At 40.4% G+C, this 25,539-nt stretch overlaps 1 long non-coding RNA gene across 1 annotated transcript; it reads left to right on the top strand.

The window, feature by feature from the left end:
• The first annotated feature begins 11,998 nt into the window (after positions 1–11,998).
• LOC130683150 (uncharacterized) lies at positions 11,999–23,607 on the top strand. Its single transcript, XR_008996762.1, has 5 exons — positions 11,999–12,320; positions 16,432–16,574; positions 17,327–17,541; positions 21,173–21,250; positions 23,262–23,607. It is a non-coding gene; the product is annotated as an uncharacterized LOC130683150 (long non-coding RNA).
• The last annotated feature ends 1,932 nt before the right edge of the window (positions 23,608–25,539 follow it).

Here is a 25,539-nt window from a genome sequence, read left to right as displayed (position 1 = left end):
TAGTGGGAGAAAGAGCCTAATTAGTTGCTTTTCCAGGAGCCACTTGCTCTTTCCTTATAGGACAAGCCTGTCTGTTATTACAGAAAATACCAGTTACTCTTCCCAACCTACCTTAAAACTTAATGCACAGGTACGCACCTCAGTACTGACAGCCAATTCACGGGCCTTGGGGAAAGGCTGCTCTTCTTGGAAGAGAGGAAGCATCCCACTTTAATTTTCTGAATATGATTAATCTGCATGCGACCTCTGAAGCCAATGCAGCCTTTTGGGGTGATTAGCAGGTAGCATCAGTGTCACACTGTGACTGTCAGAGCACAAAGAAGACAAGTACTTGGGTCTCTGAGCTATTGCAGTAAACTTGGAACTTCCTCATCTTGACTATCTTGTTATAATGATGGTAGTAATAGTCATAGGAATTTATTATTACCAGCAATGAGAGTAGACAACACTTCTATAGAGACTTTTATGTACCAGGCACATGTAATTACTTAGGAGATTTTAAGTATCTGCATTGGTTAAACCAGACCTTTCAGTTGGGTGTTCTGTTATTTGCAGCTGAAAACACCCTATCTGATATGTTTGTCACTCTGGTCTGGTTTTTATTCTTGCTAAGCCTTAAGGTCCCTGACAGGCTTCTTCAGAAAGCAAGCTGGAGCCAGTGCCCTCCAAAATAGGTGATCCTCCCCTCATGGGCTGAATTTTTTTTTTTTTTAGGACCCTTTAATGTAACCCTTCTGTGCAAGCACCCTGAAGTCTACACAGAGGGTTCTGGAAAACTGGGTGTGAACTTGCCACACCTTCGTTTTCAGCCTGGTGATTTCTGAGTTACACAGACAGCAAGACTCAGGACAGGCACAGATCCGAGAAGACAACTATCTTACAAGAACTTCTGAAATGAGGGCTTGGAGTGAGGACGGGGAAATAAATACTTTTGAGATTCCTCCATTACTCTCATTGCTTCCCTGTGATATCTCACAAAGCCAGTCGGGTTACTCGAGGGGCTCAGGCTCCCCTGAGGACTTGTAATTAGCCCATGGCAGTGATTGTTTATCTGGACCTGTCTGCCTGTAGCAATCATTTTCCTGGCTTACACACTCCACCTGACAGTACCCTGCCTATATTACATAACTTTTACATAATCAAATAAAAGCACCATCACCAAAGAGCCTTATAAACTGTGAATTATTGTACCAATATAACTTACGATGATCACAAAGATTTATTCATTACCCACTTTCAATATTACTGGCTCTGGGCCCTAGGAATATATTTATATCCTACTCTATTTTACTGCCTTATTCAACTGTCAACATAACCAGGTTTTCCACCAAATATATTGACTTGGTCAGAACAGTAACATTTTCTCTCATTGCTATTGAATATGTCTTCACATGTTTAATAATTATGACTAATGTTGGTCAACATTTTCCAATTTATAGTTTGCTTTCCACATATGTTATCTCCTATGAGCTTTATAACAACCCCCATTAAAAAATGAGAAAATGGAGACTCAGACTTGCCCAAGATGATTGTGGAGAAAGTGGTCAGTCAGGAAAAGAACAGTTTCTTCTGAAGTCAAGGAAAGTTCTTTGTGCTGCGATGTGCTGAACCCTCTTTAGACTGTGCATGGCTGTGAGATGAAGGAGCTCAGGGGGAGAAGCTGCAGTTTAGTAATGAAGGATAGGCATACCTGGGACAAGCTGGGAAGAGCCTTTCAGGACTAGGGGTGCTGTGGGGGAGACATTTAATGAATTGGTGATGACATCCTGAATGACCACATGGTAGACTTTGTAGGTTCCTAGACAAATTATTTGGGCAAGTCATGTGCCTCAGTTTCTTCATCTGTAAAACAGACCTCCCAAGAGTACTCACCTCATAATATTGTTGGTTTATGTGAGTTAGAACAGTGCTTGCCATATAATAAGTGACACCTAAAAATTTGCTATTTTGGTCTATATCCTGTATGAACACCTAGTGTGGTTCAGGAGTGAGATAGGGCAACCCATTTGTTTTTCTCTTTCTTTGGATCTTTCTCTTAACATTATCTTTGGGAAAGATAAGGATACTATGTAGATCACAGAGCCCGTACATGAATGTCCTCAGGGATCGTCTAGCCTTGAAGTAAGCACCCTGGTAGTGAAGTGAAACTTGAACTTAAATGAAAACTGTAATATTCAACTCTGTTCACTATTTAAAGAGTTCTTTAAAAAGCTTAATAAAGATCAGCAGGGTCAGCAGGGTATTAAACACATCTTCCAATGCAATATTTTAATGAGGTAAGTATATAGCAAGGCCTTGGATTAATCTTCTCTTAAACAGCCCATGAGCTCAAGACACAGAGAAAAATATCTTCAAAAAAGTGTGGAGGCTTTTATTGAGCCCACATATCAAATGCAAGAATATTACAGGTGCTTGACTCCTAACCCCCATCTGGCTGGCTTTGTCTCTCCTTAAAATTCTGAGGCAAAAATGGTTACCCCAGAGGGAACTTGACATTGTCCCTTCGTCATCCCTTTCCATCTTTGGAAGCAGCAGCCTCTGGGTTTATCTCAGGGCTGGTTGGAGGGCTGGGCCAGTTGTGCCCACTGAGGTTGTCCTCTGCCCCGGGGGAACTGAGAGCTTCTTTGCTGAGGCCCCACAGTATGTCTGCAATGCAAAGACTGTCTTTCCTCTGAGACCTCACAGTTTATTTTTAACAACTGGTACCAAGGCCTTGTGTTGTTTTCCTGCATCAGAGCGTGGGCAGCTAGGACGCACACATGCAATTTCAGAGCATGGGAGCCATTTGTCTAGTGTTAGTCATTAGGAGGTGGCTGCCGCCTCCTCGGCAGTACTTTATAACCAGGCCATTTTAGGTTGCCTGTGCTTATGTATAGAGTTTAATTTTGAGTTCTTTAGCTTAATTTTGTCCTTTGAGTTCTTTTATAAATAACAGCATCTTGTGATGATTATTTTTTTCTTTTTCAAAAAGGAAAGGACTAGTATATAAAGCTCTGAAATGAGAGAGAGAGGGGAGATGGGAAGAGAGAGAGGGAGAGCCAGCTGGGGGGAGCAAAGAGAGGGAGGCAACTCTTCTCTTTTTCCTTTATCTTGGACACTGTGAAGCAGGCACAAATGACCTTAGTGGACTTCAAAGGAGAGATGGAGTAGATGATTTCTGTGGGGTTTGATTTGGTAAGTTGGACATGGATTGTCCGATTGCCCCATATATCCTCTCCATTTTTTGCTCTGATTTATTCCTTTGAGTTAAGCATTGCCTTCTCTAGGAGGCTCTATAAAAGGCATACCTTTCGAGAAGGCTTACCAGGACATTTTAAATGCTTGATAAGAATGAAATTTTCAGATTGGTGGTCCCCAAATCCAAGTCTCTGGTGTACTTACTTGTTAAACATACAGATTTCAGGGCCTCACCCCAGACCTGGAGAGGAATCAGAACATCTAATGACGTGAACTTACATCTGTATTTATGAAAAAACTTCTTAGGTATTTGAATGATTTTGGAATTTCTTACAGACTCCAGGCATACTTCCCATGCCTGATTTGTCTTCCTAGGAAGGAAGGAAGGTCAGAGTAGCAGACTGTACTGTCTTTGGGGAGAATAAAGATTCTAGACGGAGGGAGTAAAGGAGGAGACTTTAAAAAGGCAGTGGAAGTTTCCAAAATAGTTTGCCTACCTCATGGTTTTGCTCTTAGCTACATCAGTAGAGAATGTACTTTCATCAAAAGCCATCTTTATTATTACAATTTCATGAAACAGTTACAGAAGTACATGTTTTCTTTGTGGCACTTCAAATAGTGATGCCAATCAACAAGTTGATACTGATTCTTTGGCCTTCGTATTTTGCTGGTTTGAATACAAAGCCAGTTTATGTCAAAGAAGAGAGAGCTTAATAATTAATTAAAAAGAACACACATACATTCATTTAAATCAGCAGGTTATTTCAATTTACCTGTAGGTCTGATTATCATGGATGGAAGTCCTATTGACAAAACATCATAATTTTACTTTCAGTTCCTGTTTTTCCTCAGTTTCCTTATTTCCTGCCTAACATCTAATGGAAGAGATTAGAGTAGATTCTATTACTGGGACACATGAAGGTAATAATGGGTGTACATGTGCTATTTTTTCAATACCTGTAAAAGAAACAAGGATTGAACATTATATATTTGCTGTATATTTGCTTTGTAGTGAAAGTGCATAAACTAACAGAAGAAACCCAATTAAGTGTCTTGGTTTTTGGTAATAAGAATGGCAGTTCATTTTTTTAACACTGGTTCACTCATGTTGAATTGAAATTAAGATTGGGAGTTATATTGTTGGTAAATAAAAAAGAAACAAGATATTTGAAACCATGGAGTATATTTATTCATTCATTTGGTCATTTTAACTAATAGTGGGTTCAGATATTACTTCCAGAAGCATTTAGACGACAGAATTAAAAGCATTCCAAAGCCTTCAAAACACAAACATGCTGTAACAGTGCAAGGCTTCTCTTCTAAGGTTGGGCTCTTCAGGAAATAGATTCTGATGGAAATCCATTTCCATAGATGGAGGTTTTCAAGCAGGAAGTTTCCTGGGGTGTGCTCCTGGGAGCTACCCCTGTGAGTTAGTGAAAGGAGGGCTGTGGAAATGCTAAAGCCCCCCGCCAATCCCATGAGAACTCAGGAATGGGATGACCCTTCAGAATGATGGCAATTTCTAGAAAGGGTCTGAGCGGAGTCATCAGCCTCCTGTATTCCAAGGGGTCTCTGGAAGTGTACTACAACATCCACTGGAGCTGCCTTTGCTTTTATACAATCACTGATGCATTACCTCCTGCAATATATGCCGATACCTGTCTCCCCAACACCCCAAGATCTGTGCTCTCACTTACAGCATATCATACCTTTTTCTTTAGACTTTCTGGTTGCTGAAAAGCATTAACAGAACACATTGAGCAACTTTAAGATGACAAGTCTTGGCATGTTTTCACAGGAGGTAGGTTTCGGAGTTGAAAGGTCATGAATACCGTTATTGGTAAAAAGACTTGGGCCTCATATGAAGGGAAGAGGAGGACAGGGAAGAGAAGCTAGCTAATAGTTACATGTATGGACCTACTGTGTGCTAGGTCCTGTGCTAGATTCTAGATATGAAGCACCAAATTAGACACAGTAGGAAAGCACAGGCTTGCAAATTAGTTGGCCAGGGTGTGGCACAAGGAAAGGTATTCCAGTAGCAGAAACAGGGTATGAAAGGCCTGAAGGCCTGGACCTGCTTGAGAAACTCCAGCCATTTAGACATTGTTGAAGATTAGTTTTAGAGAATGTTATATTAAGTGGCAAAGCTTGAGAAGTAGGTAGTTCATAGAAGCTTTGATATCTTGCTAAGCAGTATTTGTATCTTGAAGACAAAGGAGAATTTCTGAAAGCTGTGTGTGTATTTCCTCCTTAAAGAGTGACATGATCAGATGTACATTCTTGAGAACTCACTTTGTCAGTACCATTTAGACCATTTGTTCTTCATTTTATATAAATGCTGTGGTTACTCAGGAAATTAAAGCTAAGAATGATAGTGCTTAAAATATGCTGACCTTGCTTCATACTTGCTTTTTTCTGTTAAATAAAAATAAATGTGAGTACTCACATTTATTAGCTCCATACAATATTTTAGTCTTCATTAAAAATCAAACAAATCAATTAACCTGTGCCAGCTATGTTAGAAATTCAAGCTGGTGCTCTCAGTTTATCCGGAAACAATCTAATAAAATTTAGACAGAATTTCCTAGGAACATATTTGGCAAAGAAAAAAGTATTCTTGGATATAATGAAAATGTAGAGCAAAGGTGCAGTCATATATCCATCGATCTACCCATCCATCCATATCTGTTCTGGCTCACTTGAAGCACTGTATGAGACACTGGTGCTACAAAGATTAATAAACTTAGCTTGTCTGTTCAAAGAGGTTAGGATCTAAGTTCAGAGACACATATGTAAATGGATGTTGGCAATACTATGTGCTAATGTAAATGCTATTATAACAAAATGTTTTCAGACAGAATGGACATACAATTTACCTTAAAAAGGTTAATTTAAGCATTTCAAATTAGAATAACAGGGTTGAAGTTCCAGTAGAGTATTTACTATCCAGGTAACCTTAATTATGTTATTTGACCACACTGACATATAAGTTTTAACAAATATAAACAAAAGGTAGTTTGTACCTTATCCAAAAGAATAAGTTGAAAAACCATTCAAAGTTAGAGTTCAGTAATGTTGATGCATATGAGACAAGTACATAAAACCCCAAAATGTTCATACATATCTTTCTTGAGAGGCTACCTTCCATCAGTCCTAGGTGCCCATGCATATTCTTGCTGGATAGGCCAAGAATTCAAGGGCCTGACCTGACCATTTTTTCCTCTGTCCATTTTTCAGGCTTGTGTTTGCAGCCAGCTACTTTGAGGGATGAAATAAAATCTCCACCCAAGGAAAGAACAGCTTACTTCTGCTGATTATTCAAATGGAGAATACTCTAATCTCCACGTTCCTCTGCCAGTGCTGTCTGCTATGTGTGCAGGTGTCGTGATGGGCCCATACTTTATGCCCGGAGATGGAGAGGCCACATGAGCATCATGCTGACATTCTGGCTACTGCTTCTACTATGAATAATAAAGTTCTTTTTCTGACACAGGATTCTCATGTCTTCTGCCAGCATTCATGAAACAGTAACAAGCTGGCATATTAGCTTGTAATTAGTGTAAAATTTCAGACCCTGTATGGTTCTTGAAAATAACTATAATAGATATTTAATACCATAATAAAAGAAATCTTACTGTCTGTACCATTAAAATTATGGTATATACAGGTAATTTATGGAAAAGGTACTTTTGACTTGAACAAAGAAAATGCCATATTTTATTAACATTATACCTTTTTTTAATGTTAACAAGCAAATAGAAAACAATGTCATATTCTTGCAGGCATAGATTAAATATTAAAGATCAATTTTCTCAAATATTTTTACAAGTTAAATGCAACTTCATTCAAAACTCAAATAGGATGATACTTAATTCTGAAGTTAATGTGGGAGAATAGTCCAAGGGGTTTATCTACAAAATACTAGAAAAGAGAAGTAAGTAGCACAGAGGTTAAATTTATGCAGGTGGCAGTATGGTCACAGAGCAGATAATGATGTGGCCTTGTCATTAGAATTGTATGAGTTTGAGCCTTGACTATGTCACTTAAAATGTGGAACTTAGCCAAGGTACTCAACTTCCATAAGTCTCAGCTTTATCCTGTGTACAGTGGGGCTTGTAGCAGCAACTACTTTGTGAGGTTGTTGTATGGATTGAAGCACTTAGTAATGTGTGTGGAACTATTATTAGTTTTAACTGGTACTTAAATGTAACAAAAAGCAAGAAATTCAGAGAAATGAATCAGAATTTGTCTATCATCTTTGATCCATCCATCCACCCATGTAAGGAATATAATTTATAATAAAGGAAATAGATAACTAGTGAGAGAACATACACATGTATATTTGTGTATATTGAATGTAGTACTGAATCCCAACCTTTTGAATTGACACCTCATTATATGTATGTGTACGTGTGTATAAGTATACTATAGATATAAACTTTATATATATATTTCCCTTCTCTATTCACCTGTGATATTTTCTTTATTATAAATGTTTATGTATTACTATGCATGTATTTATCCATACATGCAAATACATATACAGACATACACACTATATACATTATGTAGATATAATGCATATACACATATATAAATACATATATATATATACACACAAACATCAGTAATAAAGGCAATGACAGTGAGTAGACAAGGGAAATATATATGTGTGTGTGTTTATATCTATAGTATGCTTCATACACGTAGCTGTTAACTTCAACAGTTTGGGAGTCAGTTCAGCATTCAAAGTAAAGAAAGCTTCCCAGTAGACTAATAATTCAAAAGAAGATCCCTTAAAGCACACTAAACTTTATTTGATATGTAATCCTACCTACTAGGAAATACTTAATGCAAATTCTCAGCGAATAAGCTCTTCTTTCGTTTCTTCAGGCTCCCAAAATCAAATACAGGCTCTGGTGCAAAGGTTAATCACACCCCTTTAAAGGAAGACCCTCTAAAATCTGATTGCCAAGTCTTAGGGGAAAGCTGTAAATATGTAAGTAAGTTCTGAATTAAATTTAAGGGTATTTTAATTATAAAAGCATTAATGACAGCAGGAAATTTAATGAAATAGTAGACCATGAAATCAGTTTTATCATTTTAATACATAACAGAATATGACAAACTCTGTAAGACTCTTGTTCTCTTTCATGTCCATTACCATTTCCTTCTATTAGTTTCTACAAATAGAAAATTACATACAAATTGAGTTTGACCGAATCTCTGTTAAAATCAGGCAATCTGATTTGGTATTATATAACCTCACTGAAATTTCATTTAATTTAGAAAGGGCTTCTACAGGTGCTGTGAATACTAACTACTTTTCTAACAACACATATGTAGATCTGGTTTTGACAGGGGAACAATCCTTGTGCTGAACAATAGATCAAGATTTTAGCAGACAGAATGATGACGGAAAGAAAGGGAGAGCTTGACCCAACCTCCTCTAGGAGGGATTTCAAAAGCATTTCTTGAAATGGTCTGAAAATATTTACTCTTGCCTAAAACAATTCTTTCAGAGAAAAAGTTGAAGATTCAGATGTCAGGTCTGACTATCTCCAAATGTGGCATGTTTGTGTCTCCCCTGTGGTCTCTGTGAAGAATAAAAAGCCTTAAAAAGTAGGTCTTATGTGCTTTCACTGTACCAACTGGATCGTTATTGTATCAGCATAGTGTAAATTGGTAATTATTTGAAGTTTTCTTAATCTTTCCCACTGATGAGAAGTGCTTCAAAATCAAGTGTTTTAGCAGGAGGTTCGTTTGTTTATTTTAGAGGGAAGGACCAAATCTAGAAGGGGACAGGTGACCCTTGGAGGAAGAGTACAGAGTTTAAAGGAAAGAGGAGGGGGAATCTGGGTGCTGATAATGATCTTGACCTGGGTCGTGACCACTGCGTGTGTGGTTTGTGAAAATAGAGTCACAGAGTTATACTGTGTGGAGTTTTCTATATATACATTATATGACATTTTTTAAAACTACAAATTAATCACCTTAATCTCTTAAGAATTCAGTTGCTTGAAATAATGTAAAAAATCTCAAGCAGTAAAAATTTCTGAAAATTTTTAGGCTTGGCTTTATTTTGCCCATCACAAAGATTAAACGCAAATAATAGGATTTCTATCTCCTTTGAATCTGGCTAATCCACTGTGACTTGTTCAATCCAATCTCCTACCATCCATCCAGTGGAAGTATCCTTAAGCAAGCAATCCTACAGAATCCTAAAATGAATGCGTCAGCCATTGATTTATTTTGATTGGTGTTTGCAACTCTCTTCCAGCACCTAATTTGTATTGAATCCCAGCACCTAACAGATAATGAATCACACATTCATTTAGGCAAATTGTTCTTCTGAGCATCTAGAAATGTTAACTTGCTCCAGAGGATTTTTTTCACATCCAGCTACTCTCTTCTCCCTTTTGGTTAACTCTTGTCTTCAGTGGTATGGCAGACAGTTTTATCCCCTAACTCTGTATTTCTTAAGGAGATTACTGCAAAGTCAGGATGGGAAGCAATACCCAGTAATAAAAATAGCACAAAACCAAGAATCAGAATAAGAATCCATTGGTTTCAACCCAAGCACTACATTTCAGTAGCTTTATGACCTTGGGCAAACATTTTATAAAATAGGGGTTGAATATCTGCTCTCATGGGTTTTTTTATGAGGATTGAATAGACAATGTATATGAACATATCTTGTATGTCATAAACAGAAGTACAGGAGTTATTATGGTAATGGAGCTTATTTATTGTAGGCTATGTGTGTGTGCACAGGGGCAAGGAGTTACTGTGGCTTTGTAAATATTTTTAGCTCTTCTCCAGTAAAGAGGTATTCACAACCACATCCAAGACATGGGAAAACAGAACTGTTTTTGTTCCACTTCTGGGCACTTCATTAGGCATCTTTCAAAGGCAGTGATAGCTAGGCTTGTAGGGAAGATGCTAAATTATAGCGCAAACCCTGTGAGACAGGACAGTCCTCTTCTCTCCTTCCAGACACCTGTCTGAAAGAATTTTGTGTTTGTCCTCAATTTGCCATGTTGGGAGCTTCCCAGATAACCAGCCCAAACTGGATTGTGACAGCAGCATGTAGGTCGTTTGAAACATCTTGGAGCAAGTCTGTACAGAAAATATTAAATGAGCTTAACATTTTAGGCTCCAATGATAATGGACAATGGGTCAAAGGGTATCTATTAAAAAGTGGGTTGGGTGAAAAGTGACTTCCACTTTTCATTCAGCAAAAGACTGAGACCATTCATTTAGAGGTGGATTATTTCTTTGCTCAAGAAGACGTTTCATTATGGGAAAACTATTGTATAACCTTGGACTGTCTCCTGTAGAATCTTGGGTACCCCATCCACATTTAATTCAAGCAATATTTAAAAAAATATCCCACTTCAACCTTGCTGAATTTCTGAAACTTACCTCAAAGGGTTTGTAAGGTTACATGGTCCAGAGGGAGTTGGAAACTAAATAGAATTCTTTAGCTTTACAATTTCTTCACCCAGCTGGAGCTTACATATACATTATTTACTGCACTTCAGAGTAGTAGCCTCTCCCTTGTTCTTAAGAAACAGATAAGCCATAACTAATACTTAAAGAATTACAAATGCAGAGAATAGCTTAAAATAAACATAAAGATGTTTGCAATTCTCATGGAAAATAACAACTCTATTCCAAGGAATACAGGCCATAAATATGTCCATAGACCAGAGTACTAAATCTTTTTCAGGGGAAGCCTGGTGGCTAAGCAAGTTAATTATATTGTTGTCCTAGGGGCTGGATGGAAGGTCATGTAACGCCTTCAAATGCTTTCTGCAGTTCTATATGAAAGGAAAGGAGCCACACACAGCAACAATTCACCGGAGAATTCCGCTTTATTAGGGAAAGGTGCTGGGTTATATAGGAAGGGGCATGGGGTGATTGTGGTGTTACTTCTACGGGGCTGGTGGCTATTGGCTAGGTGCTGGGATTGGGAGGGGGGAGAGAGGTGATTGGGCTTCAGGTGGCGCCAGCGGGAACCGAGGACTCGGAAGAGAAGCAGGAGGTTCACCATCTTATGGGTGGGGGCCCTTCACTATACATTAGAAGAACGGCACTCTCATCAAAGTAGCAATCAAGCCTGCCCCTCTTGCATTCTCACTTCATTACATGGTTTGAGAAGCTACAGCTGTCTAGCCATCACCTGGCGCAATTTAAAGAGACAGAAAAGGGCGCACGGATGGGAGGCTGGAGAAGGAGCATTCCAGTCACCGCCTGCCCTCCCCTACCACAAGAAGGGCTAGGGCATTTTTTTTTAGTAAGGAGGCCTGTGGGGGGGAGGAGTGGAGGATACAGAAAGAGTTGTCAACCCAGGAATTGGTGTCAGGTGCAGATTCCACGGGGACCTGCATAGGGAAGGTAGAATTCTCTGCGCTGTGAATTGCAGCAGCCATTCACTTCCCTCACTGGTCTATAACTGGTGTCTAATGTTTTGTGTTGCATTCCGTGTGTTAAACGTTGGCTTGGCTGAGCTGTCTCTTTAGAAGTACAAGTCTTCTCAAGAGGGGCTACTCATTAAGCCACTTAACACCGCAGTGTGAACGAATCTGGAAGGGTAAGGCTGGTGGGGAGGGAGGAGTAGGGACTGAAAGGATGCCAAGCATCAAGCTCTGAAGTGCGCAGGGCCTTGCCCCGCAAGGCAGCCGGTGGGCCTCTGGCAGGGGAGGCGTTCTGGCTGTCCGTGGCTTCCTTGCCTGCGCTTGCGCAGTCCTGGTGACACGTGACTAGGGAGGGCGGGCCGGCGCGGAGCGCCCACCTGCTCCCGTGGTCCTGCTACTCGAGTCTCCAACGCTTCCGATCCTCATCCTCCTCAGGGTTCCTCCCCACCACCCTCCCTCGGCCCCCAGCGCGTTCTGCAGGTCCCGCGGTGGCCTGCTCGCGCTGGTGCGCCCCCACAGCCGGAGCCGTGGCGCGCAGGGCAGCTATCCAAGGGCGGAACAGACACGTGAGGCCGTGGAAGGAAGCGCGCCAGGCTGCCTAGAGGAGGCAAAGCTGGAGGGCAAGTGGATAACGTTCTGGAACACGGGCCCTTCCTGTGGGCTGGGGACCACCGTCCTCCACCCTCCACCAGGGCCACGCAGAAGGAAAGGAAATAGATGCAGGTGAGGTATCTTGGTTGGAATTAAGGATGAATTGTCATCCCTCCTTTTAAAAATAGAGTAGGCGGGAGGGAGGGTTTGTCCTAACCCCGGATACACTGCAGAGGAAAAGTGGGAGAAAAGAAAACAGTTTGGAACTACAACAATTTTCCAATTTTTTAAGGTTATGAGCCCCCCCCTTTTTTTGAGTTAAATTGTATATGAACTCTACCAAAGCTAAACTTCTCTGGTTGAACACAGGGTAGGAAGCCAGGAAGCCAGTCCCGTAATTTCTCTTTATCCTGCTGAGGCTCTTCTGAGGAATCCTAGGCTTTTCTGAAACACAAATTAAAAATCCCTGATACAGTGTTTTTAGCTTACACAGTGTTCTCTGTACTCTATCCCATTGGTTCTAACAAAAGACTGGTATCATCATCATAATGTGCTAAGGACATGGGGCCAAGGGATCTGAAGGAAGTGGTCCACTTAGACTCAACTCAACAGGGACCTGCACCAGGCATTCGGGCCACAAAGAAACAACCCATTGACCAAGCACACTGCGCTGTCTCCTGAGGTGCCTCCAGACTTGTAAGGACCCCAGAGGTGCTACCACCTGGAACCTCAGTTAGGAAGTCAAGACAGTGTGACTGCATTTGAGTCGTTCCACTTCTAAAACACAAAGCTGGGTTGCTGTTGGTGACTATGGAAGGGCACAGAGCAAACGGGGATTCTGTGATGAGGCGCTCCTGATGTGTCTGATTATTCTTGCTACTGCACAAATGATCCAGGGAGAAACTGTCCCTGGATCTGGAACACAGGAGTCAGCCAGAAGTCTGAGAGAAGGACTCAGTGAAACAGGAGAAGAAGATGAGGTGGCAGAAGAGCAAGAGGAGGCTTTTAAATTAATTGAGAAAAAGGAGGCAGATGTACAGTGGAAAAGCGGGCTTGGAATTGCTAAAGTCAGAAAATAAATAAGGCAATACTGTTCTGTCTAATTCCAGGCACATTCCAAGGAGGTGTGGGTCCACCTTCATCCCCCACTCTGGGCAAACCCTTTGAGATCAGCCTCATGGGGAGCAGGATCCGAGAACTCAAGTTTGAAGATGCTCTGCGCCTCTTGCTCTTGCTCCCATCTTAGGAGAATTCTTCCTGCCCTCCCTCCCTCCCTCTTCCATCCGTCTGTCTTCCATCCCTCCCTCCCTCCCTCCCTTCTTCCCTCCTTTTGCCCCTCTTTCCCTCCCTTCCTCCCTCCTAATCACGCAGTTTGCTTAGGTCTTGTATTGGCCTCAGCGCTGCTGCTCTCCTCTCTCCCCTCCCTCTTCCTGACTCACTCCTCTGATTTGCCTTCCTACTTCCTTTTTAGTCCACCCACATCTTCCTCTCCCTGAAATGCTTCTTCCTCTTTCTGCCTCCTCCATAGAGAAGAGAAAGAAGGACAGTAAGGGAATTCAAGGCCTGAATACCTTATTCTGTGTACCCCTGGCACCAACTATCAGGGGCAATTTGCTGTACTGCACTTTACAGCCAGTTCTGAATTTTCTACATGTATTGATATGTTGTAAAATATTCAAAAAGAAAAATCTTGGTTTTGCTGGGTGACAAATTATGATCTGTGTGGATGAGTGAGTGGCAGAAAATGGCTTTGGCAGGGGCAGGAATAGTATGCAGGCAAGAGCAGGAGCCATCCCCAAGCTCCCACCTTCCTTTCAGCTGCTACAAACACTCCCTGACTGGGACACCGTCTCAGTGGGCAGGATGAGACAAGGCAGGAAACACAGGGCCATTGTCCTGGGATCCCAGAGCAATAATTCTATGTCAGGGCTCCTGCCATGTTTGCTGAGGACATTTCTAGAGGCACTAGAGATCCTAACCAGTTTCTTGAGATGTGGTCTCTTGTGTACAACTTGCCAGCTTTACCTGTTTTTTCTGCTTTCCAACTAATCTAATTTCTTATGTTCAAGCTCTGGGAGCATGATATGTTGCTGTAGAGAAATACTGGCATGGTAATAAGCAGTGGTTAAGTGCAGAAAATGCAGAAAACCATGTTGATCATCAGCCTTGACCTCTCTCCTTAGCCTGCTACTCTTCCTGTGTTTATTAGCATGCTAGTGGTATCATTGTCCTGCAGTTCATTTGCATGTTTTTCTCTCTCCTTTTCTCTGTCATATACATGATAATCATACTCCAGCCCTTTCGTATTCTATCTGCAAAATGTCCATTGACTTTGTCCTCAGCTTAGGCTGCTCTTACCTCTTCTCTTGAAAGATGCCATTCTGTGATTCTCCTTTCCTATTCATCTTCCACATTCCAGATCATTTCCTAAAATTGGAAATGCAATTTTTATCCCTGGTATAAAACTGCTTCTGGCTTCTACTGGTTGGCATGATGTTGACACCCTAATGACCTGAACTCAGCACACTTTCCAGGCTCATCCCCCATGATATGCCCTTCCATCTCTCATCACAACCCTGCCCTTGTTTTGGCCCTTAGCCAGCCCCATTAGCCCCCTCTCCCCAGTCCTTGAATAAACTATATAATTGCCAGCCTTTATGCTTTGGGTCAAACTGTGTCCTTTTCCACCTCTCTGAACTGAACTTCCAAGGCAGAGCTCAAATGCTGCCCCTTCTGTGGAGTATTTTGGCAGCTAGGCAGAATGAAGCACACCCCGTCTGTTCTCATAGTACTTGGTAAATACAGCACTTGACACACCCGTCATTTTTCCCAGTATTAGAGTTATTTACAGAACTGTTTTTCCCAATAGACTGTAAACATTCCAAGATTAGGTTTGTTTGTTTATTTGGTTGGTTTTTTTTGGTTGAAATATCCCTAGCACATATCCTGGTATCAGCCAGACAACAAATGAGATACAATTAAAGCCTTGGTGATTTGGGTCTGTGTAGGGTGCTATTTGGTGACCCTGATATCACTTAGCTTTTCCTGAGGCTGGCACACATAGCAGTGGTATCTTTTTGGACAGCTAGGCCCCAGAAGTCTTCCCATTAGCGTAAGAGGAGTGCAACTAGGGGCTAACATGGGACTTTTCCTGTCTTGGGGTATTGTTTGAGGCCTGAAAGCTGAGAACAATGGATTTCAACTATCTATACATTCTAAGGCAGATGTTAGATAGTCTATGCAGAATTTACAAAAGGAGTAATAAAAACTAGTTCTATCAGCAATATCTAGACTACAAAAGAAAATATTATGATTTCATTAACTGAAGTGATCTCTAAGCCAGTCTCCCCAATTTCATCCTTTCTCCTTTGTGTTCTTAGCCACCAGAGTGATGCTTGTCAATTGTGCCTCTCATCTCTAGAAACCACCAGGACTTTCACGTGGATTGAAAGCCCAAATCCTTGAAATGGCTTCTGGGATCCAGCAAAAGCAGCTTTCATTTACCTCTTGAGACTCATCTTTTGCTAAGCCTCCTCATACTCTTTCTGTTCCAGCCACACTGGCCTCCTTGCTGTTCTTCAAACATGCAAGCACAGTCTTGCCTCAGGGCCTTTGCACCACCTTTTCCCGGCTAACCTCTTCACTTTCAAGTCTTTGCTTAAGCATGACTTTCTTACTGAGGCCTATCCCATCACCTTATTTAAAATTGCAAGCCATAAATGCTAGTAGTCCTAATTCCTCATACCTGCTCTACTTTTTCTTTTTCCATAGCAGTAACACACTATGCAATTGAATTACTCATTACTTTATGGTTTATTGTTTGTCTTTGAGGGTGAGGATGTTTATCTTTTCTGTTCATGAAGCAACCATTGTACCAATGAAGTATAGAATACACCTGTTTTCTATTCTAGTCATTAGCCAAGTCAGGATTTCCAGGATAGAAAGGATGGCTTAAACTCACTTCCCATAACAACCATATTTAGCTTAGATTCAACTCCTACTCACATATCTGCTCTTTAATTCTTCAAAATGGCCCTTTTACTAAATAGTCTTTCACTATTGTTCAGGAGGGTTTAAAAGAAGCTATTCAGTTTAACTTTTTCATAAAAGCATTCTCCTGTGAGATGTAGGTAATAAAAAACATTTTCTGTCTTGTTTTTGCTTTTTCTATCTTGTTTTTTCAATGTACTTCACTCCTTTTTTCAGGTAGAAGAGACAACTCATCTTGTGTTTTATCTTACAGAAGGAAGAGGGATCAAGTAAGCCAACTTAGGCAAAAACCAGTGGAACTAGGAAGAAGAAATGTAAAGACACATGAAATTTGTTAGAATGGATTTGTTGACAAAGCCAATCTCTAAGGCCAGGCTCATAAAAACAGAGGATGAGGTAACTGTTGTCACAGATTTCAGTATATGCTCAAACTTCAGACTAATAGGAAGAAGCGAAAATACTGAGTCCTTGTGCTGCTCCGTGAAACGGCTGTGGGAGGGCCACAGGACATGAAGCCAGAGGACTGGGCTGCATCCTGACAGGTCCACTAACTCTTGTGTGGGCATTGGCCTGTCAATCTCTAAAGTGGGGAAAATGATATATAGGACATCCTATTTCACAGAGTTGTGGAAAGATAAATGAGAAAATATTTGGGGAGGTACTTTGCTAAGTGCTCCATAAATATTGGAATAGTTTATTCCAGGATTAAGGGGATTTGTTTATTAGCTTTCCAAACAAACATGCTAAGATTCATTTGAATCTCCATGAAAAAGTTCGATGTTGTTCCATTTCCTCACTCCACAGAAGCAAATCCTTTTACTCTCATGTACCTACATTTCATCAGCTGGGGAAGCCAGCCCTCAGCTATCCTCCTTCCCACAAGAAACACAACAGTGGCAACTGGAAAAACACAAGTATGAGTAAAAGATAAAGATTCTAGACTTTCTTAAATATCTTCATCTCCAGTACTTTCCAGATGGGCAGTTTTTGTCATGGGTGTTATCTGTGCTGTGACATCAGCATGAACCCAGGGTCCCTCTACTCTTTAAAAGTTCTACCATTGTTGCCTAACCATCTGCCATTAGAAATTCTATTTCTTTGCATTAAGGCATTAATTTATGCTCAAATCTCTTTGAATTGTCACACAGAAGAAAGAGGAGAAAAACGAGGTCCAGAGTATCAGGAGAGCTTGCTGAAGAAGAGGCACTGGCTATATAAAGGAAAGAACCACTTAAAAAGGAAATGAGAAGATAATGGATTTTAGCCCCTCTATTATTACCTTGAGCTATCCTGCAGAGCAGCAGTTCCTGTGGCCCCTTCCCTGCCTGTACACTTGGTGAACAGCAGGAACTGAAGCACAAATGTGAGTTCTTAACCTTTCTCTAAGTGTTTTACTTGCATATTGAAATGCTAAGTGCCATTTTCAAGATTGAGATCAGTTTGTCCTTAGAGTGTCTTGGCTCCTGTGACACCCCAACCCCAGTCAACTGCCAGTGGTCATTCCTGCCAACATGTTAGGGTCATTTTTCTCCTGTATGTGCCATCAAGGAACCACTGGGGATTTTGGATTGTCTGTTACTTGGCTCAGTTATGAAGCATGAGGTTAGTTATGAGGGCCTAGATCTCTACCAGGTATAACCAAAGAGCTACTTTTGGATTCCAAATAGTACCTGGATAACCCTGATAATATTGAGCTTGCATTGGCTATTGTAGGAGAAGCCTGGGTCACCCTGGGATTGATTTTTGAATTCCAGTGCAACTCATTGGTGATTGGTTTGTATTTGGAGCTGTAGATTTACACGCTGACTTGATTTCTATGGGACTTGTTACTTTAAGGTGCTGTTCTCTTTTTCATAGCATCTTTTTTTTGGGATAAGGTTAGGGAGGGTGAGGTGGAAAGGGAAAGAACGAAGATGAATCAGTGATGGTTGAAGCCAAAAAATGAAATTAGAATTCTAATATGAGACTAAGCAGTTTTGCAAAGACCTAACTTTTGTTCTGCTTCTGAGGGCAAGTCAATCAAATAGACACAAAGGTGGTTTTCAGCCTTCTGCTGTCTGTGTCTATGAAATGTTATTTAAAGCTGCTAAAGATATATAAGAAGAAAATAGTTTTGAATATCAAAGAGGGGATTTAATGACAATCAAAATTACAAAGAACCAAAGTAATCATTGCCACTGTAAGAAAATCAGCTCTGTGTATTACAAAGATCCTTCGAGATCCCAGGACAAAGCCTTAAGTGCTGATTCCTCAGAGCAGGCATTGAATGGTGACTCGTAACTGCCCAGGAGGGCTAAACTAAGTGTGATGGTACAAGCTCACAATTAAGGGTGTGTGGTGTGTGGTGAAGTATTAGTAATTACTTTTATCAATCTTCCTTGGCTCCAAAGGTGAAATGAGAGCCTGTCTAGAAATCTAAAGAAAACAGCATTAGAGGAATATCAAAATTGTGAGTTTGGAAAAATAATCAGCATTTTAAAAATGAATATAATCTTCCCACCTTGTTTACTTGGCCAGCTTCAAGTACACAGGGGCTTCTCCTTTTCACTACTTAAATAATGCACTTGATCATCTCTTTGAGTTTATTTGGAAGTGGTACAGTATAGAAATTAAGAGCCCGGGCTTTGGAGTCAGGCTGCCTGTGTTCAGCTCTGCCGTTGCCCTCTGTGGACCCTAGATAAGTTAAATGACCTTTCCACACTTCATTTTCCTCACTTATAAAAAGGGGAGAGTGCCTGTCACATAGTAAGAGCTGAATAAATTTTAGGTATTATGATTATAGTAAATACAATTGGTGCCCAGCCCTCATTCCCTTTACCAGCGTACCCATCCTCCAGCTATTTTGAATGTTGATGCTGAAAGATCCCAGCTAACCCCTTCTTTGAGAACTGGTCCTTGTCAAGGGAAGGAACTTGACTGGGAACATTGCCACTGTGCGCTCTGCTGTTGGCAGCCAATGATTGGTAAGTGTTACAAAAGGCTACAGGCCTCCCTGCCCTGGCTCCCATCCCAGCATGGAGCAGGCCAGAGCAGGACTTCTCTGGAGATCACTTCCTTGCTCAGTTCCTTCTGCTACCCTCTCCTAATTCTCTCCCTCCGTTACAGGATTTTTTTTTTTCCCATAGAAAGTACTTCCTCAATAAACCACATGCACTTGAAAGTCTGTTTCAGGCTTCTAGTAACTTGACCTAAGAAAAGAACCATATTTCTTTGGTTGTAAGCCACATATATTTTCATATTTTAACAATTCTGAAATCAGCATGCATCTTAAAATCACTTGTGACTTGGCTAAAGTTGTCACTTTCTGTACATTGAAATAAAAATGCACAGAAAATCCTGGGATAACAATGGTTCTTTTGCTGCATTGTCAACATCCTTGATGGCACAAAGGACCATACTTTGTGGAATAACAGTCATCAATGATACAGTTGAAAAGTCTTAAAGTTGAAGAGTCAGGCTCTGAAGGAGTAAAATTTTAGAAATATTTAAATCTATTTATTTTGTTTTTGTTTTCTTTTTGCATATATTAAAGGCAAACCTGTGATATATAGTAGGTTTGATCAAAATAAATCTATAAGAACTATATTAATATTTAAATCATTCTGAATGATGATTATGGCAAAGGTGATATTGCAATGCAATGGGAAGTGATGGTCTTTCAATAAATGCACTGAGACATTGAGATGATCACATTCTTCATACCCCAAATCAACCTCAAATGAGCTGTAGATATATCCATATGATAACTCTAAAAGATAAAACAGTGAAGCTACTGAAAATAATGTAGGAAACTATCCTCATGAACTTAGGATGGAGAAATATTTATTAAGCAGTACCTCAAAAGTTCTAATTATAAAGAAAAACATAAGGACACTAGACTTCATTAAGAAATTTTCTTCATCAAACACACCAAAGAGTGACAAAGCAAGTGAAAAGGTGGGAGAAAATATTTACTATTTATATTACAAAATTACTATATATAGAGTTATATTCCATACAATTAAAAGAACTCTTTCAAATAAATAATAAGAAAAATGGGCAAAAGTATGAGCAGACACACCACAAATGAGGTTATTAAATGGTCAATAGACATATGAAAGGGGCTTAACTTCATTACTCAGTAGGAAAATGCAAATTAAAACTGCAATCGGTAATACTACATACCCACTGGAATGGCTAAAATAAAAAGATACAAAATATCAAGTTGTGAGGTTGTTGAGCAGCTGGAATTCTTACACACTGCTGGTGGGAATGTAAATTGCACTACTGCTTTGGAAACAGTTTGGGTGTATTTACTAAACACTCTGACCCAGCAATCTTCTTGGTATGTACCCAACAGAAGTGCATATAAATTTTCACCAAAGTAAGTATGATTATAGCAGCACTATTTGTAATACCTCCAAACTATAAGTAGCCAAATGTCCATTAAAAATGCAATGGATAATTATATTGTGGTATATTCTTACATGAAATATTATATAGCAAGGAGAATGTATGTATTATAACTATATGTAATAACATTGGTGAATGTCATCAACTTAGTGTTGAGCCAATAAAACCAGACTCAAAACAAGAGCACATAATGTATAATTCCATTCATATAAAATTCAAAAATAGGTAAAAATTATCTATGTTGTTAGAAGCCAGGATATTGGTTACTTTTGGAGGGAGGTAGTAACAGAGCACAGGCAGTGTTTCCTAGGGCTCTGGCAAGTTCTTGTTCTTAATTTATGAGTGTGTGCACATCATGAAAATTCATTGAGCTGTATTTTATGAGTTTCATCCTTTTTGGTAATTATGTAAAATGAAAGCATTGTGTCATTTAATTGGCAGCATTTTCCCCCTTTCTTAGTAGTTTTGAAATAATAATGTGGGTTACAGTTGATAGCATCTTGGTTGAGGTAAAATATGGTATTACTATTATTATTTATCGCTAGTAGTCAAGTTGTAGTATTTCTCTGACTCTGATCTGTCTTTTGTTCTCACTTTTCCAGCTCACCTCAAATGGTCAGTGTGGCACCCCAAAATCACTTCCCAATGTTTTAAGAGTAACACTCCTGTTTCTTAGCATGGTATGTATATAACTCTAGAAAAAGTTACCTTTCCCAGACTCCCCTGTACGTAGGGGTGAACAGCATGATTGTTTTGATCTTTATCAGAGGAAGGCATATGGGAAAATATGCAGGAGAGTGTAAACCAAGTGAGGCCCAAATGTCTCAGACTTTGCACATGGCCAAGAAGGGTCTGTTCTATGACTGGCCCTGGTCTGATTCCTGGGAACTAAGCTCTTGGAATCTTCTCACTGATAAGAGTGTTTTGTGTGCTCAGGGCTTTGAATCCCACTATATCAGTTTGTCTAGATATTTTGTGCAATTTCCTTCAGTGACTGCAGTTAGTCACACAGGCACTATATGCCGACCTGATTCACACTGGACTCCTAGGCTCAGTCAAACTTCCCTGACTGGTGACACTTTGAATGGATTGTCACACCTTGTAGCTGAAGCAGACTTAGTGTGTCCTGGGTGAATCATCTGGGAGAGACTCCTGGAAGTCAACTCTTGATTTCTCTGGACTTCACCCTTTGTTGAATTTGCTTTGTACCCTTTCATAATGAACTTGTGCCATAATAAACCATACCTGTGAATATATGATCCATGAATCCTCCTAGTGAATCACCAAACCACTGGGTGGTATTGGGGACTCTAACACAGATAATATATAGATTATATAATTAATCAGTATGCTTCCCCATCTGATATTGAACTTGGCTGTATGAATTGCTTTTGCCAATGATATATAGGTAGAAGCAACTTGTGCTGGTTCCAGGTTAGACGCTAGGAGGCACTGCATGTTTCTATTTGACCTTCTGGGAGCATTTGACCTCCTCCATGGGAAAAACATGTTTCAGGAAACTGCTAATTCTGTCAGCCTGGGCCACAGAATGAATGCCCACAAAGCAGACCTGAGTCCCAACTGCAGTAGGGTGCCAAGCCTGGTCAGACCTGCAATCTGAAGCAGAATCACCTTGCAGAGCCCAACCTAGGTTGGTTAGCCATGAGTACAACAGGAATTTAACACGGTGATACCATGGAGTAGTGTAACTGATTCAGGCAGCCCTGGAAACCTCCCTAAGGAATAGGTGGTGTTTCCTTTCCTCAGTTCCTTTGTCTATTTTGCTCTCTGATAAACCAGAATTGGACCTAAAGTTCTAGCCACTTTTGTGGGGAGTGTGGATACAGGCTAGAACCTGGGGATGGTGGGGGCGGGAGCTGGAAGGCAGACAGATCTCTAATGGTTTGGGAGAGCTGTCATAGTCCTTAATTGCTCAGTACACTGAGAGGTTAGATTATTTGACATGTGCAGCTACATTTAATCCTAACAAACAGTAAGTAAACCCTTATCCTTCTGCAGACTCTAAGGCTAGAAGCCCTGAGGGAGACAAATGCAGAAAACTCAGGTGAATTGCTTTTACAGCCCCCTGGATGGTCCTGGACTATTACCAGACTAGAGTCTGTTAAGAATTTGAGTATTTTTCCCCTTCCTGTGCCAAAAAGAACTTCAACTCTTAGAAGAAAGAACAAAAGTGCTAAGGTTGTTTGGTATTAGGGATATTCCATCAGACAATTTCTTTTTAAAAAAGGTTTTTATTTTTCCTCCAAGCTCTTTCAAATGAAACCTGAGTGAAAGCCAATAAGTAAAATAAACATGAGCTAAAATGCTCTGAAAGGATGATGACAAAGTCTGGCATTGTAAGCCTTCCCTCCCCTGGCCCTGGGCGGGGTCTCTGCTGAGTCACCCCGACCTTGCCAAGCACTGGACCCTGCCCAGAAGTGGTGCTGCAACCCCGTCTTCTGTGGATCCACATTCCCCAGCCCAGCCCAGCCCAGCCCAGGGCTCTGCTGAGAATACTTTATTGAATGTGATATTATTATTCTCTTCAATGCTTTCTCTCTTCCATCTGGGGTGGAAGAGAGACAGTGAGGCAGACAATTACATTGCTGATGTGAGATTTTTAGAGGAAAATTGAGGGAAATTATGGGGACTACTCAGCTGTGGTGAAAATACCTCATTCTCTTCCCACAGGACCCATTATTTTATAAACTACAACTATTAAAAATGATTTACAGTCACTTGCCAACTTTACGATTCTGTTGGACTCACTTGAATATTACCCTGCTCTTAAAAAGAGGATAGCCGGTCAAAGTGTGTCCACTCTCAAAATGGCATGGGTTTTGATGACTACTGTTTCCAGAGTTGAAATCTACACCACGACTCAGGTCAGTCTTACCTCTCCAACATCCCTTGTTCTGTTTGACCTTACTTCCTGTCTCCTAGATCTTCTCTCTTATATCAGCTTCTTTGTACCTTGGAGCTTTCTTTCACTAAAGATATCTCTGGATTTTTACCAGTTTAGTCCTCTCCTTCCAAATATAGAGGAAACCCTCGAAGTTTTTATCTTTACCCTTTACTGAAAGGTATTAGCTATGTGATTACATTCACTTTTTTCCTTTCTTCCTTTTCACTTTCATCAAGGAAAAGATACCTGAGATGAGATCGACCCAGATCCTCCTGGCTTGGTGAGCTGACAGCTCCTAGTTTAGCTTAATCTCCTGGTAACCTTATCTTAGAATTTGGAAGCACTATGGCACAGATGCAGGTAAACAGTGAGGTTCCTATCTGTGAGCAATCTGTAGCTAATTTGCTGAAAGACAGCGTCTTCAAAGACTGGCGTAAACATTGGGGACCTGACGTTAGGAGGGGAACCACTAGCTGGTTCACTTGTATTTTCACTTTAGAGGCTGCTGCTCTATACAATTAATATTCAGGAAAGGTAGAATAAAGTGTTTTTCTGGAGAAAATGTTCTGGAAACCTCCCAGTTAGTTTAGATTGTAGCAAAGGAAATGTCTCTAGTGTGACAAAAGCCCAAATGGAGCAGGGATAAAATGGGTCACTTCCAAGATGTGCACTTAAGAAGTGGAGAGTAATGGGTTATTTGGAGTAGAGGCAAAATGGATAATTTTACCATTTGGCTATCATATTAAGTGATTATTTTTTTTTGGGTGGGGGAAAGAATTGAGATTCTAGCTGGATCTATCTATCAATCATCTATCTCTCTGTATGTAAGCACTGTATATTATGTTTTAGTTTTTGGTTTTTAAATTATAAAAGTAACTCATGCTTGCTGTAAGAAACGTCAAACCGTAGAGAAGAATGTTGCAGTGCTCTGGGTGGGCGAGCTATGCTGCATATGGTGGTCAGTCTCTGAGATGGCTCTAATGGTCCACTGCCTGGTATTCACAGTCTTGAAATTCACATACCCTCCGAAGTGGGCTAAATTTAATGACTCACTTCTAACAAACTGAATAAAGCAAAAGTGATGGGATGTCACTTCTGATATTAGGTTATAAAAAGGCTATCTTGGAGTCTCTCTCTCTTAGATCTTCCCCTCTAGGGGAGCAAGCTGCCTTACCTTGAGTCACCCAATGCATAGACAATGATGTCTCTGGTAAGCAACCACCAAAGAGCTGAGACTTGCCAGCAGCCACATGAGTGGGCTTGGAAGCAGATTCTCCAGGCCCAGCAGAGCCTTGAGATGTCTACGACCTTGGCCAAAACCTTGATTGCAGCATGAGGGGTCCTCAGTCACAGCCACTCCTGAACTCCTGACCAGTGAGATGATGTTTCTTGCTTCTAGCTGCTAAGTCTGGCAGGTACCTTATTATGTCCAATAGATAAGTAGTACACTATATTAATTAACTCCCAGATCTCAGTAGCTTTACACAGTAAGTGCCCCCACAACACATGCACTAACACGCACTATAATTTTGGTTCAAATTTATGACTCCCTGGAAAATTGTCCTCCTCCTTGGGTCACTTAGTAATCCAGGCTGCTTCCATTTTGTGGTGGGGAGATTGCCTGGAGGACTCACAACTTTAAGTAGTATTCCAGACATAAATTATGTGTGTCACTTCTGTGCATGTTTCAAGGGCGGGAACCAGTCACACGGTTCCACCTAGTGCATGGGAATATGGATAGTTGTTGAGGATTTCATGTTTCTGTGACTGTATAACAAAAATGAAGATCCACTTTTCTCTTCCATCAAATATTCCATGTTTAACTGCTTGAACTGTGTACTTTTAGATGTACAGACTTATCACACAAACACATGAGCATACATATATCATAAGTATATATCAGACTTAATGTGTATGTGTAAAATTACTGCATAGAGATCTATCTCATTCTTGTAATACCTGTGTGGTATTCTATGGTATGGATGTATCATAACTCACTTAATCGTTCTTCTATTAATGAGGAATAATTTAATCATTTCTATGGTTCAAAAATGTCTTAATAGG

Source organism: Manis pentadactyla, chromosome 3 (genome assembly GCF_030020395.1).
Source record: "Manis pentadactyla isolate mManPen7 chromosome 3, mManPen7.hap1, whole genome shotgun sequence".
NCBI classification, from domain to species: Eukaryota; Metazoa; Chordata; class Mammalia; order Pholidota; family Manidae; genus Manis; species Manis pentadactyla.
Note: the sequence above shows the minus strand (reverse complement) of the source record. Positions and strands in the feature narration are given on the sequence as shown.